General features: G+C 45.1%; 1 protein-coding gene across 3 annotated transcripts in view; it reads right to left on the bottom strand.

Annotated features, from left to right (window-relative positions):
* PSPC1 (paraspeckle component 1) overlaps positions 1–27,451 on the bottom strand; it is a 998,435-nt gene that overhangs the window by 170,712 nt on the left and 800,272 nt on the right. For all 3 annotated transcript variants that reach the window (XR_011284271.1, XR_011284272.1, XR_011284273.1), the window contains exon 8: positions 21,581–21,794. The gene's annotated coding sequence lies outside the window, so the exon portion shown is untranslated. The remainder of the gene's footprint in view (positions 1–21,580; positions 21,795–27,451) is intronic.

The following is a 27,451-nucleotide window of genomic DNA, read 5'->3' as shown; positions in this document are numbered from 1 at the left end:
CGAGGAGTGGGCCGCTTTACGGTAGGTGGAGAAACCGCCGCCGGAACCTTTGGAGGCGCCCTTGCCTCCGCTGCTCCGAAAGGGCGTCCGTCGTTGCTGCAGAACCCCAAGGGCCCGGGCCGTCTCAGTGTCCGCTTTAATGGCCTGAAGGGAATCGTCCACTGTTTTCCCAAACAGGTTGTTCCCATCGAACGGCATGTCCAGGACTCTGGTCTGTACGTCTTGACGGAAGTCCGTAGCCTTGAGCCATCCACGCCGCCTAAGGCACACGCCATCTCCCAACTGGCGAAACCCAGTGTCGGCGATGTCCGTCGCAATAGTGATGGCGTGGTCCGACGCCACCTCACCTTCCTGTAGGATCTCCAGGGCATCCGCCCTCTTGTCGTCCGGTAGGAAGTCCAGCAGGGGAGCCAGTTTGTACAATAGCTCCCTGTCGTAGCGGGCCACGATAGCCAAGGCGTTGGCCGCTTTAATCGTCGTCGCTGCAGACGAGATGACCCCGTGTCCCATAGTGTCCAATTTCTTTCCCTCGCCGTCCGGTGGGGAAGTCGATGTGGAGGCCGCACCCCCCCCCCGCTTTCTTCCTGGCCGCCGCGCAGACGACGGAGTCCGGGGTAGGCTGCGCCCGGAGGCACAGGGGGGCCGCGTCCGGGACCCGGTACTTCTTCTCGTACCGGTCTCTTCTAGCTGGCGTCGTGGAAGGGCTCATCCCAAATGTCGTCCAGTAGAGTCACCGCGAGGACCGTCTTCCTCTTGGCCTCGCGCTGTTGATAAAGGAATCCTTCCTTTTTCTTCTCCTCAGGGCAGAGTTAGAAAGGCTCGGATGCCCTGGCGATCATGGAGTGGAACGAACCAATCTCGTCGGGCGGAGAAGCCCTGGTGGTAGGTGACGACGGTAGATCCTCCTCGTATACCTCGTCGTCCGTACCCGTCGCTGCCGTGTCAGTCCCCGTATCATCCCCTCGGGTGGACGGGGAGGAGGGCTGGACGGTGCGCGACGGCTGAAAAGGAGGTGGAGGGTGAATCCTTTTCTTGGGCGGGGGAACGCCAGAAGGTCCCGGTTCAGGATCCCCCGACGGGAGAGGTTCCTCCGTCGGCAATGGTAGTCTCGTCCTTATCTCTGAGCATGAGGACTGTATAGCCAACAAAATGGCCACCGAGTTGTCTTGCGGCGCTGGCAGAGGGGAATCCGACGGGCGATCAGGGGCCCCGTCGGCACCCTCGACGATGTCGTTGTCACCCGCGTCGGGATCCATCCCGACGGGCCGGTCTTCTTCCACGCCAAGGCCGTGGCTTAAGACCTCGATCAGCTCTTCCTCCGAGGTTGAAGCCGAATCTACGACGCCGCCCTGCCCCCCCTTTTTCTTCCCCGCCGGGGATTTCACGGGGGTCCTATCGATGGGCACAAAAGAGGACTCCCTCCGAGGTGGCAGGGAGACTCTGAGCCCCGAGGTCGCCACCACTGGTGTAGCCTCCACAGGCTGAGCCAGGGTCGCCGCGACAGTATCCATAGAGGGCTTGGCCGGATGGATTAAGGCCTTCACCACCTTAGGTGCACTCACTGCCTTATCCTTGAGGGGGGGGGGGGGACACTGCCTCGCTCCCCCTCCGATGGGGCCTTCGAGCTCGACCGGGGCCTCTCCAGGAGCTTCGCCGGGTGCTCGCCCTTCCTCTTACCCGACCCAGAGCGTTGGCTCGTGGTTGAAGGTGCCGGGGAGGGTGCGCCCTGCCTGGCGCCCGTAGAGCCCGACCGTTCGGCGCTCCCGGTGCCAGCGGACTCGCGGTGCTTGGCCTTGTGTTGGACCCCCGTCGCCGGGGCGTCCTCAAAGGTCTTAGAAGACCGCTCGGATTTCTTCCTCTTCTTCTTGCCTGACGGGATCTTCCCTTCCAGCCAGTTGGCGAGACGTTGATGGCGGTCCTTCATGGTCCGCTCCGACATATTGCCGCAAAACGCACAGTCCTTCTCCACGTGCGTCTTGTCCTCATGTAAGCAGTAGAGACAAAAGGAGTGTTCGTCCTCAAAGACGTTCTGCAGCTGGCATCCAGGGCAGACCCTGAACAGCTTTCCGGGCGTCGAGCTTCCCTTCTCCTGGGCCATGTCCGGGCCTGAGAAGCTTCTGGAGTCCTCCAAAGCGTAGCTCGACGAAATCTTCACCCTTGAGGGGCGCAGACGAATCCGACACGGGTCCCCGTTGATCGGATGGAGAGTCGGTGGAGCTTGAGGCTCTTTTCACCGAAAAAACGTGAAAAAATAGCATTAACGCTCGAGAGCAATAGCACGAGGATCCCAACACATGAATGTGCGGTAAAAATCTGAAGATGGCTGCCAGAGGCGGTGCTTAGGTAGAGGGCAGTCATTGGCTGTGGTCAGTATGACGCAGAGACCAGTGATTGGTTACTACTACGAAAGACAGATCAGAAACGAAACTGATACTGGTTTTTTTCTTTACCGAGGATTCCCAGCCTGACGACGGGGAATATTCATGAGCATGTGAATCCATGCCAGACCCCATGCTGGAGAAGGAGGGTCTACTGAAACCTCAGTCTCTAGATGATACAAACCGGGAGTTACCCGATGCTCCTCTGAAAGGACAAAAGGAACAAAAATTCCTACCACTCTGGAGGGCTCCAAGGGAACGAGCCGTGTCAATTTTCTTTCATGCCCTTCAAGGCCTCATCCACTTTCTCCCCAAACAGGTGTTCTCCTTCGCACGCCATATCCATTACCTTATATTGTACCCCTGGTCTGAACGTCGTGCACTTAAGCCAAGCTTGCCTTCGTAACACTACGCCATTGTTGATTTGCTTAAAGCCTGATTCCGCCAGGTCGACAGCAATGTTAATGGAATGATTGGAAGCCTCTTCGCCCTCCCATATGAGCAGTATGGCAGCTTTCCTGTGTTCTTCCGGCAGATGGTTCAAGATAGGAGCCAGCCGATGCCACATCTCCCTATCATACCTGGACATAATAGCCAGGGAGTTGGCTGCTTTAACTGTAGTCGCTCCAACCGATAGCACTTTCTTCCCAAAAGCATCTTGTCTCCTGGCTTGGTTGTCTGGCGGGGTTGTGCATTTGTGTTGCGACCTTGCCTTTCTGGCCGCGGCGGCGGATACCACTGATTCCGGCGAAGGTTGAGACGTCAAGCACTTGGGAGTCGATTCCGGAGCCTTGAATTTCTTTTCCAATCGACCTTTTACTGCCGTTCCGAAAAAGGACGCATGGTTTTTAGTCCCTCCTGCCAGACATGGTCGAAAATGGGGATAGCAAATATCGATTTTCTTCCCTTGCCCATATGATCAAAAAGGCCAATCTCCGCACATGCCTTACCCATCATGGCATGGAAAGCACCCACGTCATCAGGTGGTGATGGCTGCGCTGGACTCTTTGAAGTTTCCATCTCCGCTTCAGAGTCCCATGCAGGGTCCCTTGAGGGGGATGAGATGTCTGAACCTGACCCTTCACGTTCCGACAGACAGTTCTCCTCCTTCCTGTGAACGATCTTCCTCAACCGGGTAAGCGGTAGGGATTCTGGATGGAGGGCGAGGAGCCGGGCCTGGCTCGACGACGACTGGCGAAGCCTGTAACACTGTCGGGACACTAAGCTGAGGTAACCGTGTGTCCAACCGCTCCAACAGCTTCCGTAATGTGTTAAACACCTCCAGGGACAGATCTGTCTGGGGATTCAGTAAGGAAGAGGTAACTGGAATGGCACTTCCACTCGAGAACGACACCGAACCAGTTGGTTGTAATCCCAGATCGGTTGGATGTGCGACCGGACCCCAGTCATCCTCCGCCGACGAGATGGAGAAAGCCGCTTCTGGTTGCAGCAAGGCCTCAGGAGGGATCGGATCAAAAACCTCCAGTTGCCATCCCACCGACGGGGCCACCGTCGACGATGACATCTTTTCCATAGGCGCTGTTTGACCTGTTTGAATTCCGCTGGGAGATATGTCAGGCGGCTTCCTGGTCGGTACCACATACTTTTACCTGGCATTATTGCCTCGAAAAGCAACATGCTGAGGATACATAGATGGGTCGTGCAGTCCTACGGCACCTGTTTCAATAAGGTAAGCCCCAATTAAGGGGTTGCATCCTTCGGCTAATGTACTTTAAAGTGTTGTGTTTTCACTGTTAACATACTATAATGTGATGTTTCGCCATGGTAAATATGCATCATGGTTATTGTGATATTGGTTTGCATACACACCTCCAACGTTGGGGGATACTGCTATACAATTATTCTAAGCATGTGAATCCATGAAAGATCCAATACTGGAGAAGGGAATAGTTTCTTACCTGTAACTCCATTTCTCCAGCATTGGTATCTTTCATGGATCCACATGCGCCCGCCGGCCTCCCCTAAGCATGCAAAGCAGAGCTCCCCCCCATACTACTTTGGGGGCCAAAATCTGAGGGAGCCGTCGGGGCGGGCTATTTATACCTCTACGTCCTAGTGGCGCTGGCGTACGTGGCCCAAAACGACGTAGATCGGACACAAAATTGTCGGAAGTTTTCCTGTGGAAAATGTCTATATAAAACTTACCGAGGATTCCCAGCCTGACGACGGGGAATATTCTAAGCATGTGAATCCACAAAAGATCCAATGCTGGAGAAGCTGGAAATGCACCCTACTACTGGAGAGGCATGGGAGGGCACCTGAACTGGATAGTCACTGCTTTTGTGGAGGGGTACCCCCTCGAGAGGAGTTGCCCCTGCCACGAGCTCGGGATCTACGCAGTCCTGTAGGATAGTTTTGGGAGGACTGACCTTGATTATTTCCCCAGGGAGCCCCTTGGCTTTGATTGCAATTGGACCCCCATTGTGAACTTTGGCCACGAAAACAGCGAAAATTGCAATTAGCCCTCTGGCCGGATGGCTTGTTGGCGAGTTGCCCCAAAGATTTAAGTGCGTCATACTCTTCTTTGGCTGTTTTAAGGGCATCCTCTACGGCCTTGTCAATGAGCACATTGGGATTCGATAGGCATGTTAATCAGGGTGGCCTGCGTCTCCAGTTTAAAACCGGATTGCCTCAGCCATGCGTGGCGTTTAATAATGGTACCCTGTGCAATAATCCTTCCGTTGTCCGCAGCGTCAAGGTTGGTCTCAAGTAAGCAGCTTAACACTGCTCTGCCGTCTGCGACTTCCTGTGCTAGCTGGGACTTCAATGGTTCCGGGGCAGACGACAGTAAGGCCGACACTGCCTCCCATTTGTGGCAGTTGTAACTGGCCAAGATGGTTGCGCTGTTTGCAATTCTGGTTTGGTAAGCCGCGGAGGAGACAACCTTTCTGCCCATAGTATAAAGATTCTTGCTTTCCTGGTCGGGCGGGGCCTCAAGGGAAGCAAGTGGGGTGCCCGCTCTTTTCCTAGTTGTAGTTACGACTAACAAGTCAGGCTTCAGCGGACCTCTAATGTACAGAGGGTCCGAAGGTGCAGGTTTAAATAGCGTCTCTATATGGGGGTTTACAACCCATGTGAGGTTAGGGGGTCTCTAATGACGGCTGTATCTTGCGCTGTATTGACTTGAGGAGAGGAATACATTGCGCCACAGTCTTCTTATCCCCAAGGATTTGTTCTACAAAATCCTTTTCATCTTGTACCTGCTGGGTGTCTATTTGAAAGTGCTCTGCTGCCTTGGCTAGCACCTCATTTGGAAGGGGCTGGTTGTCAATTGGGGAATCAGTGAGCGGGGGTCCTGAGCAGTAGGTGATTACATAGGATACATACTGCCCTCTGGGTCAGCCTCTTGGTCTTCATCGTCCCCATAATAAGGGTGTGGTGCATCACAGTGGAGCGGTCCTGGAGTGTTTTTGCTTTAAAAAGCTTACAAGCTCTGCAGTTCGCTTCGGGGTGGTCCCTCGGCAAGCAGAGGTTACAGGTGGCGTGTTTGTCAAGCCAAGGGTAGTTGCGGTTGCACTTGGGGGAAAATTTAAATGGAGTACTCTACATATGCACCTTATGGCAGCGGGCTAGTGTGTGTAGGAAATAATAAGAGTGTAGAGTATGTTTACAGCCCCCACTCTACCTACTTGCAGGGCCGAGGCCAGAGGCCTTCCGAGGCCCAAAGTCTGTCGTGCAGTCTCGACGGTTGTTTGTTCTTCGGACCGGCGTCGATCTTCGATGTCTCGACGTGGGAGTGAAAGAACTGGGAAATTAATATGACATTTTGCAAAAAATGGCTGAGAGCCAGGGATCTCGTGCAATGCTTCCGACAAGTATGGTGGGAAAAAAAAACAATTTGAGGGTCCTACATGCGTGAGGGATCATGGGTACAGTGGACGTCACACTAGGGATAGTATTACTGGCACACCCTCTGTCAACGCCCATTTTCGAGTTTTGAAAAACAAACTAATACTCCGCAGCTTCCACTAGATGTCGGCCTATGCACAGCATCTGATCTAAGCAGATTCCACAAGCCTCAGAAATATACATATATACACACAAAAAATATGTGCAATACCCAACATTAACATTCAAATAAAACAGGCAACTTGGTACAGCATATATATGCTGATCTCTGTGGCACCAGAGAGGCATGCCCATCACAACAGTGCATCAATTCCTCCACACCAAAATCAAAATCACATTACAAAGTGCAGAGGAATGCATGGAAATCTTAACTTGCAACAGAGAAGGAAGCAGGCTAATGCAGCCCATGGACAGCAGAAAGGGTCTGGGGTTGGGCTTCAGAAAAAAGGCATAAGGGGTGGGGGCAAAGGAGTACAGGGAGTTGGGGGGAGGGATAGTATTATGGCAAACAGAACAGCCTTTTTTTAGCCACAGAATCAAAGGCATTGTTTTAAGAACTGTATCAGGCACGCCCATCTCACTTTCAAATTACTTGAATTCTTTCCCTGCCCCAGCACTCTCCATTCCTCATTACAAAATTTAGAGAAGAATGTGCTGAAAATTCTAGCCAATGGCTTACTTTGGGTGATAACATCACTGGTCCGCACAGATCAGAGTAGATTTATATTCTGCTATTCGAACAGATTAAATATAAAAGGGGGCTGAAAGAAGAACAAGCACAGGTATTCAACCAGAGGCCTCCCGTGGAATATACTGAGTACAGCGAGGGATCAAAAGGGTGAACGGATTGGGTAACATTACACTGGAATGCCCCCAAATAGGACAAGTAGCAACGGTATACACGCATTTCGCCGACCTATTTTTGGTCGTGGTACTTTTCATCGCGGATTTTACATCGCCAGAAACCCTGTTTTTTTATTTTATTTTGGGGGGTGTTTTGTTGGGGTATTATAATAGTAAGGGAGGTCTGGGGGAACCCCCCCCCCCCGATTAAAAAAAAAACAAAAACAGGGTTTCTGGCGATGTAAAATCCGCGATGAAAAGTACCACGACCAAAAATAGGTCGGCGAAATCACGTAGAACCGCATCAACTATCAAACAAACTAGAGGCCACCTGGATGTAGGAGTGTAAGGGCAGCCCAATTTACAGGGGTACCCCTTAATTATACGGGTACCCCTAATCATGCTCACAACAGAATAAATTAACCCCTCTGGGGCAGTAAGGCCAAGAGTCTATCTTGCCAGGATAAATGTATTCTTCACAGAAATGAAGATAGGAGCAAAGAACGCTGCTGCCTTAATGGTGTCCCTCAACCGCCCCATCCTCCTGCAGACTGTAGACAGACAGCATCTTATATACTCTTAATTTGCTGCAGGGGCATCTCTGAATATGGGCATAGCTCCATCCCACACCGTCCTGCTTCCATACAATAATTACCCTTAAACCCTAGTTTTCCATAATTCTGCATTGAGCATGTTAAACTCTCCTTTTAGCATTCATGGGCTTTTGACAGACCGACAACTGCTGAGTTACGTGCTGCTCTGCCATAGCTAGCGAACACCACAGCAATGCCTGTAGTCCATTTTTAGCGCAGGCCACATTCCTTTGGCAGAGAGCCTGCTTCTCTCGTGTGCTTTGAGAAAAACTTAATTGAATTCAACATTTACCAATTTATTCAGCTAATAGGTTTTTGCAACTTAGATTTAAATGTTCAGTGCCTTCATTTAGTGCTTGCCCATGTCTGTGTGAGTGATTATATTTGCATGAAAAAAAACTACACCTCCTCCCCCTGGTCTCTTTGTAGTGCCTAGAAACAGTCAAAAGAAGTCTTGCCTAATTCCAAAGTGCTTGGGAATGAAGGAAGCTGCTAGTTCCTTCCCAACAGGAGGAAAGGGTGCTATGGGTACTAAGTGATGTGGGGGTGGCCACATTAAAACATGAGGATATTCAAATACAACATACATTTACAGCAAGGGAGGGTAATGGAACATCCTATCCAATAAAATGTTATAAAAGCACACATAGGGCCAGATTCATGGAATCTGGTGCAGAAATGGCCCAAGGGCCACGCACCGAGAAGTACTTAGCGCGAGCCGTGGCGCAGAAATATACTTGGATTCCCAGAGGCATCACTAGCCGTTGCACAAGAGCGAGATGAGAGGAACGACCTAACACGCCTCCATGCACACCAAAAAGCTAGTGAAATGCCAAACGCGGCGCAAGTCTGCATGTGTTTCCTGGCCCATCATACAGCCCTCCCCCCCCACCCCCAAGCTAAAGCATGCGGCAACACTTCGATATCCCCGGGCATACCCCATGGAAAATGCGTGCCCTCCCACTCTGCAGCCACCCACTGCTATTTGTTATTAACTGTTAAGCCTAACACACAATGTTCTCATCCATTATATGCGTGTTTGTTCTTGCCTATTTAGCCAAACTGATTACATTACTGACCTTGCTCCGATAACATAGCTGGAAAGTGGCCTTATGTTTCTGGTTGCTACTATAAATCTGGGTTCTTGTGTGCATATTTGGTACATTGTGTTCTGCCGAACTGTGCCCATCACTCCGTCACCTCAAATTACCTTGCTCACATGTTTTGTGCTTTAAGTTGAAAACCTCTGCTTCTTCTGTTATATCACAGAGGAATTTCAGTGCTGTATCTTAATATGGACTGAGGCCTGAGGAGTGGCAAACGTCTAATAGAGCCTACCTCAAATTCCCCTGCCTCGGTCTCAAGTAATCAATCCTATGGTGGATTCCACTTTACATGACCCTTCCCCCCCGTATCTTTACCCAAAAAGGGTCTGTTACTAAATGGTGCCGTTACCTTAAGCACCTTACCAACCGTGCCTCATTCTTCCTCAGTTACACAGATAGAAGCACGGGATCACACCTCTGCCTTGCTAGTAAAATATCTGTGTGTACGTTTTCTTTGAAAGAAGTTAATGATGCTCAACACTCCATGTTGGACATTCCACACAACACGTGCAATCTCAATTGTTCTATCACAAACTACTCTGAGGAATGTTTCCATGAATCCATTGCTGGCAACTCAATGCTTGCCCGAGTTGTTAGTGAGTTTGCCTGTCACTGGGTCCCTGGACTCTGATTGCCAGATCTTCTGCACAACTCGAGCAAGTGCATTTGCATCACTCCAACAGCTCCTACACCCATGCGCTCCCGATATCTAGTGGTGTCTTGTTCTCCGGAGACTTCAAAAATGCTGATGCGTTGGCAAGCTCTCCTTCATTCGTTGACTCAACGAATAAATCTAACTGCGATCATCTTTATGATTTTGACGAATCGCGCCACCTCTCGGGCAAAAGCCTTCTCCTTTCCTCGTGAAGAGCCTCTCCTTGAGCTAAATGATCACAACCTTCAAATCTTGCTTCTCCCAACGCTTATCCTAAACCTTCTAGACAAGGGTCACAACTTAACCCATAATGCCATCAGAGAGATGAAGGGGTTAATAGCCGACATGTTAGCAAAAATTAAATAAGGTAGAAGGGTTTATTTTAGCGCACAAGTCTTTTTCCCTATTTCAACCTGCCCACGTGTTGAATCCATGTCCGGCTCAGAACACTGGCCCTGTGCCCTTGCTTAATGCTGGTACATCCACCAATCAATCACTGCAAACTAATGTCTCATTTGACTCCGATAAATTACAAACCAGATCTTACTCCCAATGTGCTCAAAAGGGACACAATCTTACAAGCCATCCCCGTAGGAGATCCAACAAATAGATCAAATCGAAGTAGCAAAGCTACATCATGACAGAATTGTTCAAATTGAACATCTCTTGAGCAGGGCTGCCTCCGACTTACTACATTATCAAACTCCAACAGGTGTCGCTGATGTTCCATGCTTAGAGACACCAGATAGTCCATCGGTACTAACTGCAATTCTAGACCAACAATCCAACTCTCTAGAAGTTTTCCCAAATAACGACAGCTCGAAGCACTTCATGTCGCGAAAAGCAAAAAGACTTCACCTTAGAGCTCAAAAAAGAAGATTAACTACTACACAATAAAACAATACTAACATTCAAAATGATCCTTCAACTACTCACATCAAAAACATGCCCATCAATAAGAGTAAAATGCCCACATCTTTCGTTAAAAAATCATGCAATACCTCTTTGGATGACCCAGTTTTGGACGTAAATCAGTTTGACGATGAGAGCAAAGCTCTCTTGCAGGTTAAAGAGGCTGATGCACAAACTATTGCCCTTCATGCCACATCGAAGACGAGTCACTCAGCTAAATCGCATGCTACACCAATTACCGTTGCCCAGTCCCTTGCTTTTTCCACTTCTGCTGTAGTCTATAATCACCAACAAGCCTCTGACGCTTTAACTTCTTATCCGGTAGCTTCTAAACACTCATTTATCCAATTTATATCAGAAAAATGCAAAACAAAAAACACAATAAAGGTGTGAGGTGTGGCTCTGGTTCTGCAAACTCTTACTTCCAGAGTCTGTAAAGACTGCGGATGTACATATATCAAGAGAGCTGAACACTCAGTCTGCAAGGTATGATGACAGGGTAAAGGATTCATCTCCTTTAAGCTCAAACACAGAGGTACCCCCTGCAACCCAAAACATGCCGTCATTATAGTCTATAAATGTGGTCGTAAACTAACGCAAGGAGTGGCTACTCACTCTCTCATCAATTACATCAATGGCAGAGGAACTTTGACCATTAGGGAACCAGGCTTCTATCCTTTCAGTTCAAGAGCTTACTATTGTAGACGTCCCTGATGACATGAAACTCATAATTGGACGTCTACTAACGTGGTTCTCAATGGAAATGACGGAATTAATAATTTGCATCTCCTTAAAGTTTTTCAACAAATTCCCCTTCTTCGTAGTCTTAACTCACTATGTTGAATGGATGTAACTCTTATTGCATAACAATCGTATGTTATGTAAAATCCAGTCACAAATCATCTCCAAAATCCTTTGGGAGCAAAGGCCAAATTTAGGCTTGCTTGGGTATGATTTATATGCATTTGCACAACATGCAAGACTCTTCTGTCTTTATTGAATATCATCCATCTACCTTCCAAGGAAACGGTACGCAGGGCCAGGCAGGTGCTCCTTCTGCACCCCTAATCATGAGAAGCTAAGCCAACTCGCCCAATTTGCAACTGCAATCAAGGGCCTTGCATGGCTCGAACCCTGCATGACACCTGCAAATGACATTAAACAAGACTCTGTGCAATTGTAATAGACATCCTTTTCCATAATATCTTGGAACTGTTGCGTGGTTTCAAAATCATCTGACGTGGTACAAGTCCCTCCACTTTCCAAATACACCTTCTATTATCCTACTACAGGAAACTATGTCTCTTCGACATTAATATAGATGAGTTTACATATTTTACCCATCCAGCTAAACGTGGTCCACGTGGATGTCCAGCGGGGTGAGGCCTTGCCATTTTCATTCACAATAGCCTGCAACTATCATCCCTCCTTTACTCTACGGACACTTTTGGTCATCAAGGGACTTACCAATAATGACCCGCAACTTTGTTTCCTAATCATCTCATTATATTGGAATCCAAATTCAACCTCTCAGTCATCCACTCTTGCAACGTTAAGTACGATACTAGAAGAATCCTTTCTCCGAAAACCCTCATATGAGAGCATCATAGGTGTTGATTCCAATTCCACTCTTGTGGATTATGATGTGTTATTTTGTTATGTTATTTGGCATTTATATAGCACTCTATATATCATTGGTATGATCTCAAAGTGCTGGGAGGTTGAACGCCCTCGGGACCGCAGTCCAGGTCAGTAAAGAGTGTCGTAGGGTGCGTGGGTGCACTAGTTGTGTGCAGCTGATGAAATTGCCAGATGGTAGCTGCATCCTAGCAGGTGATGAAGATATCATTTGAATGTGTGCAGTCTGGTGGGTGGACACCCAGACTGGGTTTGGGCTGTGTTAGTCCTTTAGGACACTTAGGTGAGCAGCTAGGCAGGAATGTCATGTGAAAGCTGCGTTTTATTAGAGTGATGAGGTGTTCATGGGGTAATGTTGGTATGTGAACAGCTAGGCTGAATTGATCAGGGGTATAGCTGCATTCTGATTGTGTGATGGTGTAGAGTAGAAAATAAGCATGATGATATGGGATGGGAGCGTTTGCGTGGGTTTATGAACCAATGCAGCAGGAGCAATTTCTAGGTTGAAGTTACTGATATTTGTTCTTCTATCCAAGTGTGGCCCTTGCTGACATTTTACCATCCTGTCTAGATGTGATGCAGGCTAGTGTTCACAACTCTAAGTGTGGCATTTGTTAACATTAACAATTCTATCTGTGTCCGGCGCAGGCCAATGTCCGTAGTTCTATCTAAATGTGGTACTTGTTAATATTCGACAAAATGTATCTAAGTATGGCAATTGTAAATTACTGTATAGTTCACCGCTACCCAGAATGAAGACAGGAGCGATCATTTCAGATAGGTGGCAACTCAGTAGAGGTAGCAGACAAGGATGTCCTTGGTCCCCGATGGTGTATATCCTAGCATTGGAACCCCAGGCGATATACTTGAGAAAGTAATACGAGGTAGTCGGGATCTACACAAAAGGGGGGCCGCACTTAATTTCATTATATGCAGATGACATGTTACTATACTTGAGCTACCCTGAGGAAAACCTCCAATACATTCTAGAAGTAATGGAGCAATTCGCGTTGCTCTCTGGTATTGCAATGAATCCCAAGATATCGTGTATATTCCCCCTGAGGAGGTAGGTAGGGGTCCCGCGGGAGCAACTGCCGGTCTTACAAATACCATGGGAGACCAACAGTTTCAGATACCTGGGGATTGACATTTATCACACGGTGGAGGCGGAATACAAACACTAAAAGCGGTAGTGAACATTGAAAATAGCATGAAGTTCTGGACTAAGCTCCCCTTGGCCATGAGGGGCAGGGGGTGCACTGTTGAAGATGGTTGTGTTGCCTAGGCTACTACATTTCTTTAGGAACATACCATACATGATACCAAAGCGTTTCTTTGTTAAACTTCAGAGCATATGCAGGGGCTTTATTTGGCATGGAACTAGGAACAGAATTGCCCTATGGAAGTTGCAGAACACGTATGATAAAGAGGGTATAAAATTGCCTCATTTTGAGATCCATTACTTGGCCAGTCAACTGCAATATGTGGTCAAATGGTTAACAGAAGACTCGACATCAGAGCCCAGACTGTTGAGATCAGAGGGTGGCCCATTATTTCTGAAATAAGTGATATGGCTGCCCAAATCTGAGCTAAAAGGGCACCCGGGGATGTTGGGATTGGGATGGAAGCTATGGCGCAAAGCTCGTCAGGTCATGGAGAACCCAACCCTGTGTTCTCTGCAAGTGCTGCTAGTGGCATTGACCGGAGGAGACGTGCAACCAAGGAAGACGATTTGTAGGCACTGGGAACCGGTGGGGATCGCAACAGTGGGAGACGTGGCAGGAGGGGGAGGTAAAGGGTTTCAGGGGGTTGGCAGAAGAAACTGGTCTACACGTAGGACAGTATATTACTTCTACTAGAATTCTATGGCGGATCAGAGAGACATGGTCTGAAATAATACTGGAAGATCAACCTGACGCGGCCATTGAAACGATATATGACAGACGTAGGGCATGAGATTTCTCGAATCTGTGAGCCATTAATGTCCAGGGTTGGAAACAAAGTGGCCCAATTAAGACAAGATTGGGAAGAAGTAGTCAGGGAACCCATAAGTGACGGGCTATGGGAATGGGCTCAGGGGTACCACAAAAAAGTGTCTAGGAATGTGAGGCTACAACAAATACAGCTATATGTAACCCACAGGGCATATATGACCCCCAAGATGATAGCTCGGTTTAAGAACGCCGAATGACAAACATCCCTGCATTTGGGGCATGACACACATGTTTTGGGTATGTCCAGAAATTGCGAAGCTCTGGGGAGAAGTAGCCCACCGATTAAATGAGAAGAGGATCAAGCTAAAGGTTAAATCAGGGTGTGAATGCATGGTAGGGGGGGGGTTCCCTAGACCACGCCAATTGAAACATGTGAGAAAGCTTAAGGACTTGGCATATATACTAGCCAAGCATAGAATTGCCATGGGGTGGAAGGCATGCAATAGACCGAAGGTAGAAGTCTGGTATAGTGACCTGCAGAAATGGACCGAAGCTGAAACAGCAGCGTGGCATGAAGCGGGCAGTATGGGAGGGGAGGAGGAAGCAGAAACACCGACAGCCTGGAAACACTTAGTGGCCACATTGTATGGGTCCACCCAGGACTGCTTAAGCGACCAGGGAACGGTTGACAATACGGAAGGGGAGGTTCCCCCGGAAGAAGGAGAAGCAGAATGCAAAGTAGAAAAGGCTGGATTGGGGGAGGGCAAGGGGTAAGCGGCAGATACTTAATGATATGTATCAGATGCTAAAATATTATAATTATTGCTTGTTCTGTTGAATGTTGATGGTTGTAAAAACCAATAAAATTGATTTAAAAAAAGAAAAAAAGTGTGACAATTGTTAAAATTCATGTCGCATCTAGATCCTATCTGGCGCAGGCTAATGTTCACAATTCTAGCTAGGTGGGGCATTGCCAACATTCACAATTCCATCTGGGTCTGGCACTTGCAATATTCACACTCCAATCTAGGTGCGACACAAGCTAATGTTCACATTCTAACCAAATGTGGCACTCGCTATCATGTACAATTCTGTCCGGGTCCGGCACAGGCCAATGTTCACAATTCTGTGTGAATGCTGGACTACTTAACATACTTAACATTTACAATCCTATCTAGATGTGATGCAGGCTAATCTTCACAATTCTAGCCAAGTGTCGCATTGCTAGCATTCACAGTTCTGAGTTAAGTATGCAGAAATTTGAGCTTTTGGGTTAGTGGGTTATGTGTATCTTTAGTCCTTATAATTCTTGTTCTATGTATCCGATTGTCCTATGGAGTAGGAATATTCCCTCTTTCTTTCCTGTCGTCTAATTGTTGGGAGTGATGGTATGGCAAGTTCCCAGCTGTTTTATTTCCGACCTTTGTGTACCAGGTTGTGTATCCGTTTTTCATTTTCGGCTGCAGAACATTATTCATGGGCCTCCCCTGTTCTCCTGCTGTTCTATGCTGGGGTCTTCTCCAGGCAAATTAGATATAAACTTCCCACTCTACCTCCAGGAACTTTTAACTAAAATGCCAGTGGTAGCGGAAGAGACATCACATGACCCTTGACCTCGGATGGCATCACATGAGGTGCTGTAATTTGATCCCGCCCCTGACAACAAAGGACGTGATGGCACACAACCTTTCACCCATTGGCAAAACAGGCAGTGGCATCACATAGCATTCTTCCTCAGTACACTAAGAAAAACATGATTATAATATCACTAATATGATTTACATTTCATCACCATATCTGGTAACATTGTGTACAGACCCACATTAAGAAGATCTTTTATTTGTCTGACCATCAAATGGAATGGTACCATGTTCCCCTGACAAAAGGACATCGACCACCACCCATTGGATACTGGTTGCAGCCAGTTTAAAATAAATAAGATGTTGGTGGGCTAGGGTTGCAGGGGTAGCAAGAGAGCAGGGGTCGTAGCTGCGACCACCAATGACCCCCAAATGACATCCCCGTCTGCCGCCATGGTCTTCCCTCCTTGGTGTTTGAAGCTGCAGTCACCTGGAAGCAACAAGATCTGCTCTTCTGGACCATCCAGCGTCGTTGCCACCATAGTAGTCTTCATGCAACCTTTATCTCGGTGGAGGATGCGCCTTCCTTTGTTCATCAAGCCACTGGAACCTGCTTCGTCAGGCTCTCCTGCCTTTCTAAAACTCAACACCACGCACCCCACAAGTGCGTATGCATGGTGTTTAGTTTAACAGACAACCAAGTGCTTTTTTTATCCATTGTAGTGCAGTGTTGCTATTTCTACAGTGACGAGGGGGAGTTTCAGCTCTTACTTGGCTTTTGGGATAAGATGATCCTTGCACACACTAGTGATCCTTGAAGAAACCGAAGGAGCCAAGAATCCAGTCCAGCTGCAAAACTTGCAAGGAGACCAGCTGGAAGAATTTTGCTGCTGTCCAGGTAGAGCCCTGTCCTGTGCAGGTTCTCCAGCAGTCCTGCAAAGGAGCTGCGACCCATGGGGTGGAGGGAACAGAACTGGTTAGCCACTCAGCGGTCCATGGGCTGAGTTTGGGCTACCGTGCTGCAGATGTTGCTGTTCTGGACCTTCGGGGATTCTTCAGCTTGTTCCTAAAGACTTAGACTTCACCTCCTATTTCAGGTCAGTGAGGTGACTACAGCAAGTGAATCCCTTTGCATCGCCGTGCATCAATGGCCATCGTCCAAAACTGCTTACCTGCGTCCAGTCCTGTCTGAATCTGATTTTTGCATTGTCCAGTAGGGGGTTGGTTACCACATGTGTCAGGATTGGTCTATATACGTAGGTCTCAAGGAATTTGGAAAGGTAAGAGATGTTCGATATAAGTCGGTAGTGTCTGGGGTTGTCTACAATTCCAGAGGGGTCTTTTCGTAGTGGTTTAATGTTGGCAGCATTGAAGCTCTTAAGGTGCGGTTCCTGTTGCCATCATGTGGTTCATGAGTGTTAGGGAGAACCCTCAGAAATGTGCCAACTCCCTCCACCATAGAGACCCCCAGCATGCCTCACATACCTTCGAAGAACCTTTTTTACAGCTCATTGTCACAAACGAGCGGTATCAAATGGTTACAACTTCTCCAAGTTTGGAATATTCATATTATTCCAAGAGCTGCGAATTAACTGAAATTCACGTGGAGGCGAGGGTCTTCTAGCTCTTTTATTGACTATATTGGGGTCTCTTGTAACCTTATTGGTGCTAGTTTGCCTACTCACACCGTTAATTTAAGTATAGGAGTTAACATGCTTTTGAGATCTACCATCAACATCCCTGTTAAGCTTTTCCAACAATCGCCTATCCTCGCTTTAGCTGAATTGCATCAACATACTTTATCAATACACTGGAACCCCAAGCTGTGCAGGCAGTTATCTGCCTTGGTTAGTCGTGACCTTTGGTTTATACAAGATGCTCGATTCATGGGATTGTCCACGCAGTCTGTTGAGGATTGGAACATGCAAATGGTACAGTTCCACCTTCGGACCAGAGCTCTTCAACAACCTACAACTAGCGCCAATGTACATCCCACTAAATTTAATAAAGAAATTGCTGTTCTAAAAAGCTCGAAAAATAAGGAACTAAGATTGCTAAAAGGGACTGTTGATATCTCTAGATACTACACAACTGTTAAAAATCATATTTTGTCCAAATACAAAAATCAACTAAAAAAGGAGAACATGTGCACGTCATCTGGTAGACAACCAAAATATGATGAAGCGCCTTTGTAAACGGAATGTCTAAGATATTTGGTCAATTATGAGAAACCCGACTGGTACCATTACCTCTGCCTTCGACTCCTCAATATCAGAAGACGCTTGGTTTGAATATATTAAAGGTCATTAGTTGATGTGCAATAAAAAAAAATGAAATTCTCAAAAGCAGCGTGCCCAGATGGGTTATCTCCCTGTGTCTTCAAAGATTACCCTTATTTTTGGGCCAAAGAATTAAAACGTAGATTTGACTTGATTTATCAAACTAAAGTTATTCCTCCTTCCTGGCTAGCCTCAATCATAATTCCTATTCATGAAAAAGGTTCTATCGTAGGTATCTAACGATCGCCCAATCGCCCTTATTGATGTTTCAGCCAAGGCTTTCTTGATTCTTCTTCTAAACGAACTAGAGCAACTTATCACCACTTACCAACTGCTGTCTCGATACTAAGTTGGTTTTCGGAAGGCTATGGGCACTGCATTAAATGCCACCATCCTTGCCCACCTTTTTGAAACCTCTTAGAACATCCCAAGCGGACCTATCTACATGGCATCGTTGGATATGTCTGCCGCTTTTGATAGTGTCATAAGAGGGACTCCCTGGAATAAAATGCTAGCGTATGGCACTCTTAACCATATGGTAGGAATAATCGCTCTCCTACACGATTGTACAAATTATTGAGTATGCATTAATCATTCCGGTCTCTTGACTGATGCCATCTCCACAGAAATCGGAGTTAAACAGGGTTGTAACCTTGCTGCAACCCTTTTTAACTTATACCTATGTGCCATTGACCCAATCTGGAAAACCTTGAATATATTTCCTGTACAATTGGGTGGGTTCTCTTTGCATTGGTTGGCATTTGCCGACGATTTACTTCTTTTTCATCGCACACCCTATGGCCTATAAAACAAACTTAGATTGTTTTCTGCTTATGCCGAATTGCATAACCTAGCAACTAATCCTATGAAATCTAACAATCACATTTACTAGCAAGAAAATAATTTGATTTTCCATTCAAATTTGCAATAGTTGCACTATCCAGTTTGTCTTATCGATGCAATACTTGGGTTATAATCTTTGCAACACTTCCTCTCTCACTATGTGGGAGAGCTCCCTAAACCCCAAGGCAGCACAACTGATTTCACAAATGAAATGTATTACAGACACTGTACATTTTCGTTACTTCCCATATTAGAGTGTGTTGAAGATGGAACCAACTATATTGTATGGATTGGATCTTTGTCTTATCGACCTTACCAAAATCCTAAACAAATTGCAAGGGAAAATATGGAAAACGGTTTTAGGGCTCCTAAAAATCACTGCACAATTACATCTCACTTCACGAGCTTGGCCTGAATTAATTGGCATCTACATTTTATTGGAGGATGTTAACGAATTACACCGAAATGTTGCACCTTCCTGACAATTCTCTATATGAAGATCTTGCAAAAATATTGCTCAATACATACCCAGCCTCTATCAATCGTTTTGCAAAGAAAATGTAATTGATATTCCAACTTATTGCAATGTCTCCTTTGGATCTTAGCGATCGTCCCAACGTGGTAAAAAAAAAAAAAAAATACCATCCATTCCAACGTAAAGAATAAATCATATCAAGAATCTGCACGTTTTACTCATACACAATCTCCTTGTTTGCTATATCTGCAACGCTTTCCCTGTAATACGGCCAGAAACATTTATCTTAGATTTAAACTTGACTTGTTTCATACAAACGTCCGACTTAAAAATTGACGGACAAACAAGGGAGCACATGCGGATGGCTCTTGCAGATTCTGCAAACTGGTTGATGTTCCAGAAACTCTAAAACATCTTGTGATACTTTGCAAACACTGGGGAAATCTAAGAAAAGTGTGCTTTAGCAAATATCTATGTAAAGATTCTTCCTTCTCAGGTAATCTCTTATGGACTTGTTGCATGTGGGGCACGAACCAATCTCTAATACTCTCTCTCACCCACTTTCTATCGCATATCGAATCAAAGCTCAGAGCTAGAACAGTGACAAGCAAGAATGAATTCTTTAAATTAGGCACTTAAGCTACTTCCTCTTTTCCCTAATTTGTGCCTAGTGGCAAAAGAATTGTAGAAATTACTACGTAGATGCTAGCTGCAATTGTGATACGTATAATCTTTGCACCAAAAAGTGTTATGCTACTGTATAAGGATTTATGTTGTGAGGACAATATGCTTTATTCATTTTTTTCTTTTTAGAAGATTCTTATGTGTTTTTAAATTGTGTTTTATACTGTGTTCTATATTGTATCTTATATTGCGTTCTATATAATGTTTTGGATTGTGTGTTGTACATATTGTGTTTCAATTATTGCCACAATCTCAGTATGTACATGTTTGTAAAGGTTATTTTTTGAGCCAAACAAATAAAAAAAATAACAAACACGGATCTGTTACATATCTTGTCATGCTGGAACTGGTGATAGTGGTGATGCACTGGAAAATCTGAACATTCTTGGAAGTAAAGATGGCTAGGATAGTTAAACTTTGTATGATTTTTTTAAAGTGATGTCTAAGGAAAAGAAGCACTTCTGCAGATTTACAAGGATCTTCCCCCTGAATCATTTGGGATGCAGGTCAGCGTGGTTTCATATCCAAAGGCTGATTTCGAAGTCTGAGTTTGTGTGATACTGCTGAAAGTTGACTTCCCTAATGTTGACTTGGTATTAACTGAACTGTAATGCCCCAATATAAATCCACTTTTCAGTACCAACCATTTACAAAGTAAACACTTATTTTTAATGGGCATGTCGGACTTTATTTTGCTGAGCCCCCTGCCCCCCACTCAACTTTCCTTCATTGGCTTCATTTTGCCAACATTCACAGTATCCTTTGATCCGAGTTCAACGTTTGCACCTGGTTACATTTTCCAAGTTAACCTTTGGGTGGGTCAACCTCTAGCACTAAAAGTTCATTTTGGGGCCAAGAGGATAGTACGACAATATTGTAGCAAAAAACAGTTGGCCTCCTGTGACAATGGTTGACCTCTCCAAGAGATTCCTTGTCCTTTGCTTTGTGAGCTCTGTAGTATGATCTCCAAGAAAGTTGGACCAGCCAGTGTTCAGTGAACCAGTTTGACACTGCTGGAAGATCTGCCACCAGGCATCCCTGCTTTCTTTGGGTATGTACAGACCCGATGCAGGCATGGGTTGGCAGCGGCATAGCAATGCTTTCTTTGGATTGCAGCAATATGTGGTGGCCCCGCTACCAAGGTCTCTTTGTGTGCCCTAATTCAGCTTGAACATTTCTCATCCAGCTACCCATTGTCAAAATTTAGTTTTTGAAATTGTAGCAATTGGTGTTAAAGCTCACTCCTCTAAAGGATTTGACTGTTAAAAATGTAATTAAAGCTCTGCCATTCAAAAGTGAGACTGCACTTGGGCAGGGGATTAGTGGTAAACATTTGTTAAAGCACCAATCCCAGAATGAAGACTCAGAGCACTGAAAGGTGTTGACGATAAGCGGACATGGTGAAAAAGTGCCACAAGCATTGGCCAAGCATCCAATACCAAGCTATGGTTCTGTTCCAAAATATTTTCTAGTCTTGTGGATTTGCCATTTAGCAAGGCAATTCCCGTATTAAAATGTCAATGTGCATGTAACACATTTCTACCAACGTATTTAAAAAAATATACATATTTATTCAGGATCTGGAGTCCTTTAAAGCTACGAATACATAGACATCCTCATACTGTATGGATAGTTATGAAGTAGTAACACATTGCTCTGAAACACGAACTGAAAACAATTGGATATAGCACTACAATTTGATTGCCGTGTTCAAAATCCAACACTGAAACCAATAAAATATACAGTAAAGTCCTGGTGGGAGAAGATTTTAGATGAAAATGTTGTCTTACCTTCCACTGGAAAAGGGCTGTGGTTCATCAGATGTTGAAAGATCTCCTAAAGGACACTAATTGATTTCAATGTTAAAGTGTTCCAATGTTGATTGCACAATTCGAATATGCAGAGGTCAGAACAGCAACATTGCATTGCAGCCACAGAAGACATCACCACTAGGCTTCCCGGTTTTCCTTAAAAAGCATATTACGAGTGCAGCAATATTCCAATCTGTAAACAAAAAAATATATGCTCAGCTTTATGCTTTTAACTCCAATGCACTATGCAAGCAAAAATCAACAGTGGCCATTAGTGACCATGTTATGTTCTGATACCATATACGCTCACTCAAATAGGAACTAAAGGTAATCAATTGTGTGACGTTTCTAGAAGTTGTGCTGAAGTATATTATGCATTGTTTTAATAATATCTATTGACAGGCTGATTCAGAACAATTGCATTTTGCTTGCTCTACATGGTGTTTAAGAAGGGTTCCAAGGCTCAGACAAGTCTTCCAGCTTGTAAACAGATCTGTTGTGAATACACGAGAATATGTTCTTTTGGTAAGTAGCATATGCAAAGACAAAGCAGACATGCAATTACTTGAAACCGATTAGCTTTGTGGTACTTCACATGGCGGTTTGAAAAAACAAACAGCAATGTTACTGATTTATCAAGTCTATACAAACGATTGTCCTAGAGGCGATGACAATCCCAATATGGAGTATGGTAGGACCATACGAAAAACCAGTCAGTGTTTCTGCCTTGCCACCACCCTACTGAAAATTCATGTGTTAACATCTGCCCATACAAACGATCCAAAAAGATTTCTTATTTGGGATCGGATAGGACTTTCACATGTGTATTGGTACCCGACAATCTCTGCTCTGTGGACATCAGGGTGACCACCCCCCACCAACCAAAAACCATCTAGAAATGTCAACATGTCGGCCAAAATCAATTTTCTAAAATGTTTTAATTGGATGCTATTCAACTTAATAGTCCTCACAGCATCAACATGTCTTGGAAGGCTGTATTGTTTACTTAATCATAAATACCAGATGTCTAAATTGGATTAAAAAGATTAACAGATTAACTCATCTCATTGTTTGGAAAAATCACCTTAAGTTGGACTAAACAAGGTAACTGATTTCTTGTTTGCCGTTTGTATTTTCAGCTTTATGTACAATGATTTGTGCCTTTAATTCCGAGACCATCCAGAAGCCCTCGTGATTAACCAATGGTGGATGCAGTGACAAACAGTAGGCCTTCTAATGGAACGCTATCACTTATTCAAACTAACCCCTTACGCCCGCTACCAAAGCAAACAAAGCAAGACAAGCCTAAAGCTTGATACGTCGGAAATACAAAGTAGCTTTGGTGGGTCCGTGGTGGTGGTAGTTGCAGGAGAGGGCCAGCTCAGGATGAGTAGCTAGCATGTAGCTTGGGAGGTATCCGAGGGAAACCAGGCAGTTCACGTATGGAAAACACCAGTTAGAATGGTCTTCTCACAGTGCCGACTAAAACTCCGCTATCTTCACTCCGCTATCTCCAGTGCACACCAAGAATACATTACACACATTTTAGCCCAGAGACTGTGCCTCTATTCACCATAAGTGTTTCTCTTTTGTCTCCTCCCTCCTATTCATTAGTTAAGTAGTTGCATCACAACTACAAACTCAAAGCAGCCCATAAGCTCTGAGGCAGAAAGTACTGGAACATTACAGAGATGAACTTGAGCAGCAAGATGGGACATGGGAGCAGTGCATAGAGGTTGTTGCAACTGGGGCCTACTAAACCAACGTCTGGTCACCCAATTGTTCCATGTCAGTATTTCGGATTAAAAATGGAAAGTCAGAATACGTTTTTCTGTTAACGTTCATACTGCAAAACCAATACGGTTATTTACACTTTGGCCATCTGACCGCTTCTTCCAATGTTAGTTGGTGTAATACCTTCAATGAGTAAAATAGTCTACAACTTATCCCTCAGAATTTCTTTTTTAATTCTGTTTTGTTTCTTTCAATAAAACTTTCCTCAAATAGAAAAATGTTTTTAACATACAAATGAAAAATATTTAAAAGAAAAAAAACATTTTACCCTCAATAAGGATATACTTCTAACAGAAAAAGAAAATTAATATACATTCACAATCTTAAAAAGATTAACAAACTATGTTCAAGGCGTCATTTGACCTAGGATTTTATCTAAACTTTGAGGGCAAAATCTAGGATATTCGTCTACCATTAAATATTTCTGCCTGAAAATCATCCTCAGTTAAAAATCCATGACCTAATGCGAATTTGTGAAAATGTTTTTGTCTGCATGAACAAGTCAGACAGCTCATTAAAAGAGGTTTTAGAGTTTGGACAGAGTTGCAGTCATTGCAGAGCCTGCAGGGTCTCTCTGATCTCTGTATGCAAAATGTAGTTCATTACCTCTGCAGCAGGTACAGATGCGGAGCCTTAAAAATCTTTACCTCCACAAGGGACTAGGAAACTTTATGATATAAGGTTCTGGAACAGCGGCATCTCATGAAATAGCACACATTTCATATTAGAGTGTCTGGTATTAATCCAGTCCATTTACCAAAGAGCCCTTTTTAATTTGCAAGTAAATAGTTTGCATGAGGGATTCAATTCATGTAATATACGATTACATGCTTTATCTCATTTAATTAGGAGTTTTGAGGTGTTCGCCCACATATCATACAAATGCATTGATAGGCTTTGGCCTGAGGAATAATCTTGCAATAAAATGATAAAGATTTCCATTCAGTCCAGGTTTTAATGGAAATAAATTCAAGCTCCCGATGTATAATCCCGACTTGAGTGCATTTTATAAGGCTTAATGCGCCTCTCCACATGATCCCCTGCAGTGTCTGCCATTGAACATTTTCATCCAGAAAAAATAAAACCACAGTGTGCTGTAGGGGTGGGATAATTTTAGCATTATAGTAAATATTCAATGGCTCAAGCAGAAATTAAGTACAAAATATGGAACATTTCAAACTGCCCACAGTATGAGCAGCACTTAATCTAATTAATTTAGATGTGTTCTCTTTGCAGGCTTGTTTTACACTGAGAACCCCCAGTATGTACATTCATTCACCAGATCGAAAAGGTAAAACCTTGATCTTACACACAAACCTGTACTTCTTTCTCCAGAGCCCACATAGTTTTTGTGTGTGTATAGATGCATCATGCTCTTGCATAAATGTGCTCAATGCAATAAGCGAGCATGGCACACCTAAGGGGGTCTGGTAAAGAAAAGAAATCACCAGGTCATCTGCGTATGCTAAATACTGCATACGCAGAGGACCTAGCCTGGAGGAAAAGTTCCAACCTGATATAGCCAAGTCAGCTAGATATAAATTAAACAATGCAGTGGCCAAGACACAGGAATGCTAAAATCACCTCTGATTTAAGCAAACCTTCAGACTGGTATCCGAGTATAAGGTGATCAATATCTCCATCAGGCTATGAGGAATATTCCCTTGAGCTAGCTTTTGCCAGAGTTTCTCCACTGTCAAAAGCAGAAGATGGATCTACAGAGCCAAGATAAAGATTTTTCTCATCTTGCCTCATTCATTACCAAGTTCACCAGAAACCCATTTAATTAGGTCCCCAAGCCACTTCTGAATACAGCCAGATTTATAGCCAGTCTATTGGTTGCTAATACCCATTCATTCAGAGCTTTCATGACCACAGCAGCAAAGATTTAGCTCCAAAAGGGAGATGGGACGATCATTTGCTGGATGAGTCCTATACCCTTTTTGAAAATGGTGATTAATATGGCCGATTTCCACAACTCCGGAATTTATTTTGACAGCAGTACGTCATTGAATAGGCGGTTTAAGATTTTTGCCCATATCTCAGGATTTTTCTTCATCACAATATTCAAAATCCCATCAAGGCCATTGTCTTGGAAGGATTTGCTTGTTTAATAAGAAGCTCTATAGGTCCTTCATCAAACAAAAGTCACCAGGGCTGATCGTTCTGTAATGCATTTCCATATTTTTTTTCCATCGAGACATCTCGCACACAAATAATTCACCCATAATTCTTCTGAGATGGGATTAGGCAGCTTGGAGACCTGGAAGTTCACATCATTAACCAAAGACCAAAAACTCTTCGCATCCAGTTTTACACAGAATACTTAGCATATCTGACCCTCCTATTGATACTTTGAAATTTCCAACCTCTCAACCAGTTTTTCTATGTTTGATTTAAAGCCTTTATTTCAAACCATCCCTCCTCTCTCATATGAGCTTTTCACCTCCCTTATATCCTTCCTCACTTTTCTCTTTTTGTCTTGTACTACTACATTGTAACACCTCACTTCTGTTACTGTCCACTTTGGGACATGCTTCATTTGTGTCGCAGTGGACTTTAGTCCTAAATATAGAAAATGGGAACAATGAGCAGAAATGACATTATTTACACAATGTCAGGCACAGAGACCACTACATCTCCCAGTAGATTAAAAACCCATTAATTGTGGTGACCATTTTATATGATTTGCAGAGTTAATTAATCCACAGATAAATTGCACTTGAAGACTCGGACATGTTGTGAGATGAGATATAATAGACCAGTAGGAGGGATTGATTACTGTGTTCCACCCTTAAGATCTCAAATACTCCACATAGATCCAACGCCCGTTGAGTCGCAAACAAAGTCGATTGTGGAGGCAGCCTTTGTAGAGTGCCAGGTCTTTCCCAATATAGTCTGTTTTAAAGACCTGATTTATACACAGAAATTAAAGTTACTCACTGTAGTGACTAGAGAACTCATAGTCCATATTCCCCTTTCCACCATCTTTGTGGGCGCCCCCCAACATGGGGACGGTACCGGAACATTTTGCAGAGAAGAAATAAGTTTCCCCTTTAAATGTGGGACACGGCCTGGGGACAGAGGTAAGGCCCCGCCCCCTGGCGCCTCACCTCAGTCCCCTTTGAACACATCAGACGCTTAGATACCTGGCTAGTCATATTACCTTTAAGCCATTGGCACACTAGCGGGGGGAAGGTGGGAAGGACGTATGGAGGAAAAGTGACTACGAGTACTCTAGTGAGTAACTAATTACTCATACGTCCCATCCCCTTTCCTCCATCCTTCTATGAGATTCCACTGAACAAGAAATTAAGTTACTCACCGTAGTGACCAACTTACTCCTAGTCCATAGTCCACTTTTTTCCATACTGTATGGGCGTCCCTCGCTAGGGAGGGGACAACCTTTTTCGCCAGACAAATCTTCCCCTTGAAATTTAGAGGCGCTCCCCTGGGAGCATGCGCTCCCCGGACTCCGCCCAACGGCACACTCAGTCCCCATTGACACATCGACAATATTACCATTGCCTAATGACACCAGTCATATTAGGGGGGAGGATGGTGGGTCGTATGGAGGAAAGGGGACTATGGACTAGGAGTAAGTTAGTCACTACGGTGAGCAATTTATAATTACTCCTACGTCCTGTCCACTTTCCTCCATACTGTATGGGCGATTACAACTGAATGTAGCCCCAGGGTGGAGAGGTGACCCTCCTCAAGAAAACAAGTTCCTTAAAACTGCCTGACCGAATGCTGTATCCTACCTGGAGCCGGCATCCAAACAGTAGTGCTTGGAGAAGGCCGAAGGAGTAGCCCCTGTGCCCCGCCCCTGCTGATGAACTGCCATGGAACACGCCTCTGGAACGCGACTGCCGTGGCCTTGGCTCTGATAGCGTGGGCATGCATGTTTGCCAGATTCGGTTTGTGCTGCACCTCATAGGCCTCCTCGATGGCAGAAACCATCCATCTTGCTATGGAGGCCGTAGAAGCTTGATAACCTGGCTATGACCCCCACAAAGGTGACAGTCTCAGATTTGTGGAAGCTCTTGGTTCTAT

Source organism: Ambystoma mexicanum, chromosome 7q, assembly GCF_040938575.1.
Source record: "Ambystoma mexicanum isolate Mex_15411 chromosome 7q, UKY_AmexF1_1, whole genome shotgun sequence".
Classification (NCBI taxonomy): Eukaryota; Metazoa; Chordata; class Amphibia; order Caudata; family Ambystomatidae; genus Ambystoma; species Ambystoma mexicanum.
The sequence above is the reverse complement of the archived record's forward strand: the minus strand, read 5'-3'. Positions and strand labels throughout refer to the sequence as shown.